We start from the raw sequence: 10,863 nt of genomic DNA on the forward strand, positions 1-10,863 counted from the left end.
CAAAGGGTGCATCTAGTATGAATGAATGGATACATGTACGGACCAGTGTCCTATCTCTGGGTGAGTTTGAGCATAAATTGGCCAGTCACTGGTCAGATACTGTAGAGGGAGTTTAAATTTCAGATGAATGGAAGAACAGTGTGCCCTCTAAATCCGCTGAGCAGTAGATTCTAAAATTCTGAGACACTCTGAATCTAAGAATTAGTAGATCGAGGCCAGCTCAAGAGTACATTCTATCTGAGACAAAGCCCCCATATATAAAAAACCACATCCATGTTCCAAATGAATGTGTGCTTTAGCTCTCTCTAAAACTTACCTAGGAAAGCAACAGTTTCCTGTCTTAAATTAAAGCTTTTACTAGAGAAAGCTTTGCTTTCTCAGGGAATATCTTTTTTCAACTTAAAAGGATTATCTTATAGAGCTTTCCATCAGAGAACAGTAGAAAGGGGTACTGAAAAGAAACAAACCTAAAATTCTATTTACATTGGAAGTATTTTCTAGAAACATGCTTTAAAGAATATGTATTTCTTTTGAGAGGAGCAGGAAACCCAGGTATAAAAATGCTAATGATATTCTTCTCTGCTTAAAGAGCATTTCATAAATAATATACTTTTTTTCAAGAGACCATAGCAATGCTGAACATTCATGGCACTGTTGCAGACCCAGGAAGTTAGTGATATTTTCCTGGTGAAATGTGATATTTGCCACATCAATCTGGTTTATGGAAAAACAAATTAATTATATTATTTAAGTTGTTAATGAGATGAGTTAGAATTTTATATTCTTCTACAGCTATGTTTTCTTCGTCAACTCTGCTCTCCTTGGTCTCCTTGACACTTTCATGCCTAGCCATAAGACAGATGTTATATTAATACAATAAAATGGTATCAAAATTAAAATAACAGTAACTAACATTTGTATTACACTTTATTGTTATCAAATTATACTATCACATCTCACTTATTAACCATCTTGTGAGCCAATATTATTATTTTCATTTTCATTGTACAATACGAAATATAGATGCTCAGAAAGTTTCCAGAGGTATATAGTAAGTAAAGAAACTAAGACTAGGAACTTTTCTTGCTACCATTCCATGTTTTTGTTTTGTTTCGTTTTGTTTTTCTGTTTTCTCTATAGCTGTTCAAATTATACCTCTAAATTGGATACCTTTGGTCCTTTCTTTAGACTTCCCCGGGCAGAAAACAATTCCTCCTTATCTGAGCTGTAAACTATCTCCAGAAGAGAAAGTTAAAAGATAAGTCCTTGACTCTGGTAATCCAGTAACCTTTTGCTCTTAGGATATTTGGGGTATATAGAGGACTAGACATATTTTTTATCCCTTCAAAAAGCTTTGGGAAGAGATCACCATGAAGCATCAAACATATTCATTTGTCAATCCTACAATGTCTTCTGTTTCCAGGAAACAGAGCTTGACAGTTTCTTCCTTTCTGGAATATGGTGAATAGTGAAATGAGTACAAGCTTAGGAAATGGACAGAATCGAGTTCATATCCCATTTCCTCCATTTATTAGCTGTGTGGTCTCAGAAGAATCATTCAGTCATTGAATCTCAACTATGCATTTGTATAATAGATGATAGAATTTCCTTGAATTAGAGATTCCCTTCTTCTTAGATTGCAGGAAATATATGTAAAGAGACTATAATAGGGACTTCCTAGAATGCTCAGCAGGACATAGTCACTACTGCTATTTCTGCACTAGGTCTTGTAAATCATCTTGTTGCTGCCACCAGCCTTTGAAGAGCTTGCCCTAAAGGTAGGTGGGAATTCGCATTAGAGACTGTATTACATAGTCTCCAAGAAGGTTGTGTGCATTCCCCCAGGTGTCTACCCAATGCCTCCCACCACAATAACAGCAGCAGACTAAGGGCCACATAAAGAAGCTATCCTATTGTAGAATCCTTTCATGCATTGGTATAAATGCTTTTATGTGATCTGGTAATTCCTTATTACTGTAAGAGCATCCCCCAGAAATTTCAGGACCATCAGCTGGCTCACGTGGTACCGTAAATGCCTTTTTCCATGTCTGATGAGTCCAGTGATCAGAAGATTTTTCTGATGTGCTGACATCAAATGAATATACCTGAACCAAAAAGTAAATAATTTTTCACGTGCTTTGTTTGCAGCACCACGGTGTCATAAAGCAGAAAGAAAAGAAATGAGGCTTGTGATCGTTTGTATTCTTGCTGGGTCTTTTGCATTCATGGGGTACCTGTGATCATCAGCTATGCCTGAGAGACACTGGAGGTCCCCAGATCACAGGGCACAGGAGCTGCGCTGCATAATAAAAAAGGGGATCCTAGCAACGGCATCAAAGTGGATGTTTTCGATTTCCTTTTAAATATTTTTTTTACTGTAGTTTTTTTATAAAGATGAAAGCTAATAGATTGCCTGTTTTCCAAAAAAAAATTATATATATATGTGACTAATCAGGCACCCTGAACTTTAAAATACATTGTACACTGATTTTGTTAAAATAATAGCTTTCAGATATCACAGAAACAGCAAGTCTAAGGTGGGCCCAGAGCTGCAGCTTTATTCATTGTAGTGAGGAGGGGTTGATAGATCAGAGTCTGGGCTTGGGAGTCAGATTGTCGGCGCTCAAATCCCACATCGGCACTTTCCTGGCTGTATAACCGTGGGCAAGTCACATCCTCCCTGGGTCTCAGTTTCTACATGTGCAAAATGGGGATAATTACAGAGCTGTTGCCTGAATTCAGTGAGATAATGTATGTAAATAGCTTAACATAGAGATAGGCACATCACAGGGGCTCAATTAGCAAATGTCATCTACTGTTGTTTTAGTAATTTATCTCCTCAAAAGATATCTATCGGATTCTGAACATGAACAAAATTCAAAACAAAAATAAATAAAACAGTAAGACAGCCCTGGGCCTCTAGGAGCTCACCCTCCTGTGTGAGACACAGAGATGGATACGTTTATATCCTAAGTGCTCAAATAGAGGCAGGCATACCCAGAGTACTGAGGCAAAATGAATAAGGGAAAGCTAGCAGCCCAGGGTGGCAGGAGAAGCTTCCAATCATGCAATGTTTTCTTAGTAGGAAGAGAGATAGGGCATCAGCTGGAGCAAAGGTTGGCAACCTTTTTCTGTAAAGGGCCAGATAGTAAATATTTTCAGCTTTGTGGGTCATTCAGTGTCTCTGTTGCAGTTACTCAACCCTGCAGCTATATAGACCATACATGGACGAATGGACACGGCTGTCTTCCAATAACATTCTATTTACAAAAACAGGTCTTTACTATCCAGGGTTCTTCAGAGAAACAGAACCACTAGGATGTGTCCATATACAGAAAGAGATGTTAAGGAATTGACTCATACAATTATGGAGGCTGGCAAGTCCAAAATCTGCAGGGTAGACCAGCAGGCCAGAGCTCCAGGGAGAGGTAGAAACCGCGGTTCAAGTCCTCGAGCTGTCAGGTTGGAGACCGTGAGAAAAGAGCCAAAGTGCAGCTCAAGCCTGAAGGCCATATGCTGCAGAACTTCCCTCCTGCTTTTTGTTCTATTCAGAACAATATATGAGACCCACCCACACTGTGGAGGGTGATCTGCTTTACTCAGCCTCCACTGATTTTAATATAAATCTAACCCCAAAACATCCTTCAAGTGGACACATAAAGTCAACCATCACAAGGCCTCAGCCAGATTTGGCCCACTATAGTTTGCCTACCCCTGAACTAGAGAGAGAATTCTTTCTGCTCAGACTAAAGTGGTGGAGATCTTTTTTCCAGAAGCAATAGTACTCTGATTCCAAGGTATTATGCATTAGTCATTGTGTACTCTGCCAAATCCCAAGGCTTAAGGACCAGAGCAGGGAGACTAGAAGGATCTGAGATTGGGTTTGGTTATCCCCAGACCTCTTTCTCCCATCACTGAGAATGGGAAGGCCACTTGACCTGAGCTTCATATCCAAATAGGACACAGTGGGGAGAAAGGGGAAGCCAGAACTCAGTGGGACACTGCTTTCTCCCCTAACAAATGGGACTGTGGGCAGAAGAGGGAGCTTAGCAGAAGGAAAGGATTATGTAGCCACCTTCCCAAGTGGATTAAACAAAGTCAAGTAGAAAGGGAGCCCCTCTCCTAATTCCAACCCCACGTTGATTCACTGATTTGTTTGGATTCATACAGAAAGACCCCCATCATGTTTGGTTCGAGGTCTGAGAATATGAGACTGTTGGTAAGATAGGAAAAGAAAAAGACTATGGAGGAAGCAGAGGAAGGAGGAACCAGGGAAAAGAGAAGAGGGGTATAGAGAGCAAGGTGGGACATAACACAATAAATGAGAGAAAAGGGAAGAAAGGTGATTCTTTTTAAAACGTTTCAAGTTCAGTAGTCACACTCCGCAAATAAAAAAAGCAGGTACAATTCAACTCAACACAGAAGCTTGTGTGCAAAGTTACGGGAAACTGAGACATTGTATAAAAAGCTGGATTAAAGGTGATTCTGTGGTTTTGTGTGTTTTGTTTTGAGGGTGTGGCTCTCTTTCAGTCACCTGAACTCAGCAAAGAAATGGTTATCCTGATGAAATATCAATAGTAAAAACTGAAAAATACTAAAAATTAAAAAAAAAGCATAATTACCCAAAAAAAAAAAATTGTCACTTCTTCCTCTCTCTGCACTTTGCTTTTTTAAACTTGTGTGTGTGTGTGTCTTTTAAGTTTTTGATTTTTTTTTTTTTTTAATCCCGAAAGGTAGACAGTAAAAGAGCTCCTGGAAGAAATTACAACCAGCTGCATGAGGGTCTGGGAAGCTGAGGAGCTGGAAGAGGGCTGGGACAAGAAGACAGGAAGGGGCCCTCCCCTCAGCTCTGTAGCCTCACTATACGACCACGGGCCGTGCGGGGTGGTGGTCTAGGAACGGTGATTTTTCATTTCACTTTTTAAATGTAAAACTGACTCTATATCTCTCTTTCTTAGATCTTCTACTTCAAAAACATGTCTTCTCTAGCTCGAAGGGTCTTATAGGCCTTAATTCATTTAAATCACAAAGTATTGATAGTTCAGGACTCTTAGAAGAAAAGTATTACTGAAGTACAGAGCTTAGGTTCATTATTAATAAAATCGGTCCTTAACAGCAGTCTTTTTCAAACTTACTGGCTCCTTGAGACTGTCTAAGGTTAGTAGTAGATGGCCCTCATCTAATAAAAGCATCAAACAAACAGGGGTATGTATGTATCATAACCCCTTTACGAGAGCTTTGTAAGAACTATGATGTCCCACACTAACCTGAAGGAAACATCTTGGTAGAGGGGTAGCTTGCTGTATGTCACAGCTGACCTGAAAAGCTGCATGAGAAAGGAATCAGTGTAAAGTAAAGCAGATTTTAACTACCCCAGACAAGTTTTTATTATTCAGCCCTATGCCAATCAAAAAGCTGTGGTAACTGGGATTTCTGATATTTTTCTAAGTAAATATAATAAGAAAAAATAGAAGAGAAACTCCCTGTCACTGTTTTCACAAACAAGGGTGATTTATATCACTACCCTTTCATTCATTTTTTAACAAATTTACTGAAGTAGGTTTGAAGTTAAACTATAACCTCTCTGTTGATTTATGGTCAAAAGTATTTTTATTTTCCTTTGAACTGATTTTCTTTCTGTTGATTTGCTGCCCATCTACATTTTATTAGTATGATTTATACAGAGTATTTGTATGAATTATTTGTGTGACATACTTTGTGGAATAACGTGAGATGTAAATAAACATAATATCAATCATATTTATGGAGAAAATAAGACAAAACCAGCAGCTGCCAATTCACAAGAGCAAGCCCTGGTGAATGTTTGTGGTAGTATCAAAAACCTCACTGTGTTTAACCTTCCTAGGAAATTTCCTTCATATTATCTATGAATGTTTAGAGTTTCTTTTCTTGGTTCTCTTGATATGCCTTTCTTATAGCATCTTTTTCCTATTTCATAGCCTGACTTACATCTGTGATGATATTAAGCAATTTTTCCTTTTACTTCCTGCCTTATCTCTGTTTCCTTCAAGTTTCTTTTTTTTTTTCTTTCTTTTCTTTTTCTTGTTTTGGTTCCTTTCTTTCTTTCTTTCTTTCTTTCTTTCTTTCTTTCTTTCTTTCTTTTCTTTCTTCCTTCCTTCCTTCCTTCCTTCCTTCCTTCCTTCCTTCCTTCCTTTCTTTCTTCCTTTCTTTCCTTCCTTCCTTCCTTCCTCCCTCCCTCCCTCCTTTCTTTCTTCCTTCCTTTCCTCTTTCCCTCCCTCCCTCCCTCTCCTTCCTTCCTTCCTTCCTCCCTCCCTCCCCCCTCCCTCCCTCCCTCCCTCCCTCCTTCCTTCCTTCCTTCCTCTGTTTTGGTCTATATCATTCAGGTCATAACTCTTTTCAGTGTCTGCTGATCCTTTCCTGTCCATTTATATGGACACAACGTGTCACAACTCGGATCGAAGATGGCAGGCTTTACTTTAGAGTGGTCAGCTGGAGGGAGACTTCTGCTATTGGAATCCACAGGTCTTTTCTTCTAGACAGTGTTTTCCCAAGAAAGGAAGCCTCTGATCACCTGCCTGGAGGTTATAAAGCAAATTGTCAGGTTTCATAGAACTGAGCTAGGTGAGTAAAGAGGATAAAGGAGACTCATAATTCAAGACATAGCTCTCACCATTTAGTGTGTAGATACACATTTAATTCTTCTGGTTTTAATATTTCATCCCACCCTCAACTTTTTCTGATATTCTAAAGCAGAATTTCTGAACCTCTGCATTATTGATGCTTAGGATTGAATAATTCTTTGTTGTTTGGACCATCCTGTAATTGTAGGATGTTAGCAGCATCTCTGACATCTACCCACTAGATGCCAATAACATCACCCCCACCCCGCAACTGGGGACAAAAAACATCTTCCCTTGGAGGCAAACTGAACCTGGAGAACCACTGTTCTTAGGGAAGCCCTCTTATTCAAACACTCCAGAGAATAAGTGACTTGTCTTTTTCTGCTATGTGTCTGTGTATGCATAATGAAAGACTAGGAGGGAGTGTTATATGTCATGCTATACAGATCTAAGGATCTAGCTAGATGCAAGCATTCAACCAATCTTTACATCTTGATCCCCACTGAATCTTGAGATATCTGATACTTATAATTCCAGGAATTTTACTGGGTTCTGTGACAAGAAACCACTTGTTTCTTGGCTTCCATCATAAAGATTCTTACTCTTCTTTCATCTGCAAAGTCATAAAGAATTGTCCATCTGCTTTCAGCTTCAAAAATTTTCTTGATATGTCTTAACTATAGTTGTTTCCACTCCCATCTTCTTTGTGTTTGAGAGTTGCGAGGAATTTTTTTAACCCCTTTACTCTAATTCTTGTAAATTTGAAGGACAATTTATACATGTGTTCTCTGTCATATTTTTGCATGATTTTTCAATATGAAATGCAAACCTTAAAATAATATCTGTGTTTGTGGTTATGTACACAGAATTTGGAAGGTACATTTTATTTTTTCTAGAGTATTATCATTAATCCAGGAACAGGAATCCCTTGTATGTGCATGAAAAGGGGTGCTTATGTCTTTTCAAAACTCACATGTTGAAACCTGTATCGCCTATGTGGTGGTATTTGGAGGGGGTGCCTTTCAGAGGTGATTAGGTCATGAGGACTGAGCCTTTCATAAATGGGATTAGTAACTTTATAAGAGAGATCCCTCACCCCTTCTGCTATGTGAGGACACAGTAAAAATAAGGGTCTATAAATCAGGAAGTGAGCCCACACCAGACACTGGATCTGCCAGCACCTTGATCTTGGACTTCACAGCCTCCAGAACTGTAAGACATAAATTTTTGTTGTTTATAAACCACCCAGTCCATGGTATTCTGTTACAGCAGCTCTAGTGGACTAAGACAAACGGTACAGCTTATAAAGCTGGGTGTGGCAATAACTTACTTCTAAGTTTTCAGGATAGCTAGCACATTGCCAAGGCCATCATTAGTGCTTAGTTCATCTGATTGATTAATTGGTTCAGCTGATACTTACAATTGCTCCCTGAAGCTGACTAAATAAATATTAGAACACAGGGAAAGTGAGGCACAGAGAGGTTAAGTGACTTGTTTAAAATGACACAGTTAGGCCCGAAGCCCCACCCACCCTGGCTGCAAGGGTTGCCGGGACAACCCCCATCTTCTTTAGGTGCGTTGGGCAAGCCGCCAGGTGCTGGGGACAGGAGACGCTGCTGTCGCTGTTAGTGACCTGTGGCATGTCTCTGTGGGACCGGGAACTTAAAGATAGCCAGAATGGCAGAAAATGGTGATAATGAAAAAATGGCTGCTCTGGAGGCCAAAATCTGTCATCAAATCGAGTATTATTTTGGTGACTTCAATTTGCCACGTGACAAATTTTTAAAGGAACAGATCAAACTGGATGAAGGCTGGGTACCTTTGGAGATAATGATAAAATTTAATAGGTTAAACTGTCTAACAACAGACTTCAATGTAATAGTAGAAGCATTGTGCAAATCAAAGGCAGAACTCATGGAAATAAGTGAAGATAAAACTAAAATTAGAAGATCTCCAAGCAAACCCCTCCCTGAAGTGACTGATGAGTATAAAAATGATGTAAAAAACAGATCTGTTTATCCTAAAGGCTTCCCAATTGATGCAACCCTTGATGACATAAAAGAATGGTTGGAAGATAAAGGTCAGGTACTAAATATTCAGGTGAAAAGAACATTGCACAAAACATTTAAGGGATCAATATTTGCTGTATTTGATACCATTGAATCTGCTAAGAAGTTTGTCGAGGCCCCTGGCCAGAAGTACAAAGACACAGACCTGCTAATACTTTTCAAGGAAGATTACTTTGCAAAAAAAAAAATGAAGAAAGAAAGGAAAATAAAATAGATGCTTAATTACGAGCTAAACAAGAGCAAGAAGAAAAACAAAAGTTAGCAGAAAGTGCTGAAATAAAATCTCTAGAAGAAAAGATTAGCTGCTTGCCGAAATTCTCGGGGGACTTAGATGATCAGACGTGTAGAGAAGATTTGCATATCCTTTTCTCAAATCATGGTGAAATAAAACGGATAGACTTTGTCAGAGGAGCCAGAGAGGGAATAATTCTGTTTAAAGAAAAAGCTAAGGAAGCACTGGATAAAGCAAAAGACGCAAATAATGGTAACCTACAATTAAGGAACAAAGAGGTCACCTGGAAAGTACTAGAAGGAGATGTGGAAAAAGAAGCATTGAAAAAAATAATAGAAGATCAACAAGAATCCCTAAACAAATGGAAATCAAAAGGTCGCAGATTTAAAGGAAAAGGAAAGGGAAATAAAGCTGCCCAGACTGGGTCTGCTAAAGGAAAAGTACAGTTTCAGGGCAAGAAAACTAAGTTTGCTAGTGATGATGAACATGATGAAAATGGTGCATCTAGACCAGTAAAAAGAGCAAGAGAAGAAACAGACAAAGAAGAACCTGCATCAAAACAACAGAAAATGGTGCTGGAGACCAGTAATTTAGTAAACATTTTTCATTCCTTTTAATTAGATTTTAAGCTGCTTTTGTCTTTGGAGGCTTTTAAAAAGAAAACCGAATTAGGTCCACTTCAATGTCCACCTGTAAGAAAGGAAAATTTTTTTGTTGTTTAACTTGTCTTTTTTTGTTGTTGTTATTGTTATCCAAATGAGTATTTTTTAATGTATAATTCTGTTTGTGTTCTTTCAGATTATTCAAATATCAAAAGAAACATTCTTCCACTAAATTGCCTTTGTAATATGAGGATGTATTAGTACAAAGTAATAAAATGTATACTGCATAAAAATAAAATTAGTTTATATAAAAAAAATTTAAAAAATAAAATGACACAGTTTGCAGCAGATCTAAGACTAGAAACCTAGTTCATTTCTTTTTCACCTATTCTAGTCTTTGTAGAATTAGCATTTCACAAAGAAAGGTCTCACAGCAAAGATGAAATAAGAAGACTGCCTGTTGGTTTTAGAAAGTCAAGGCACTCCTATGGCTTACTCAGTAGAAGTAACCCATGGTTTCTTGGGTGATGATGAGCCCTTAACTGTGTGCAGGCCCTGTGAAGAGATGATAATAATAATAGATAACACCCATGGGCATTTTCCTGAGTGTCTGGCTCTATTGTAGGTTTTTGTATACTTTACCTCACTGTGTCCTCACAACAACTTCTCAAGGCAGGGCTCTGAGTTGGAAGACAAAAGCTGAAACTAGAATCCCTACTGAGAAATGCATTCTTCTAAAAGTATTAGACTTACCCTTTCAAAAAAGAGAAATTATAATTGTTTATGAATAGGAGAATCTCAAAGTCCTATGCTCTCCCCACTGGATGGTAAGCATGGTGCTACCAATATGAACTCATAGTATAGGAATCAAGTCTGTGCATTTTGCTTGTTGGTTTAAAATTCAGTTAGGTGACCCTGAATTTCTAGCTCAAGTCAAAATCCATAATTTTACTTGCCAATTTGGCCACCTGGATGAACCCATAGTTTCCTCATACAGAAATTTTGCAGATTGATTTTTTTTTTTTTTACCTTTTGAACATAGCAAACCTCTTCAAAACATAGTAGCTTAAAACAACAATCATATATTTTTAGCTCAATATCCTGCTGGTGGGTAATTTAGCTTGGGCTAAACTGGGCAGTTCTGATCTTGCTGGGATCAGCTGATTTCACTCATGTGGCTGAAGTTATCTGGCAGTTATTGGGGGGCTGACTGGCCTAGAAGGGACTTTGCTGGTGTGGTAGACTGAATAATGCCCCCTGCCCACTACCAAGATGCTCACTTCCTGGTCCCTGGAACCTGTGAATATATTATTTTATATAGCAAAAGGGATTTTGCAGGTGTGATTAAGTTAAAGATC

At 38.5% G+C, this 10,863-nt stretch overlaps 1 pseudogene; it reads left to right on the top strand.

Moving 5' to 3' along the window:
- The first annotated feature begins 8,256 nt into the window (after window positions 1–8,256).
- On the top strand, window positions 8,257–9,603 carry LOC116753267 (annotated as a pseudogene).
- Window positions 9,604–10,863: the final 1,260 nt, after the last annotated feature.

Source organism: Phocoena sinus, chromosome 4 (assembly GCF_008692025.1).
Source record: "Phocoena sinus isolate mPhoSin1 chromosome 4, mPhoSin1.pri, whole genome shotgun sequence".
Classification (NCBI taxonomy): Eukaryota; Metazoa; Chordata; class Mammalia; order Artiodactyla; family Phocoenidae; genus Phocoena; species Phocoena sinus.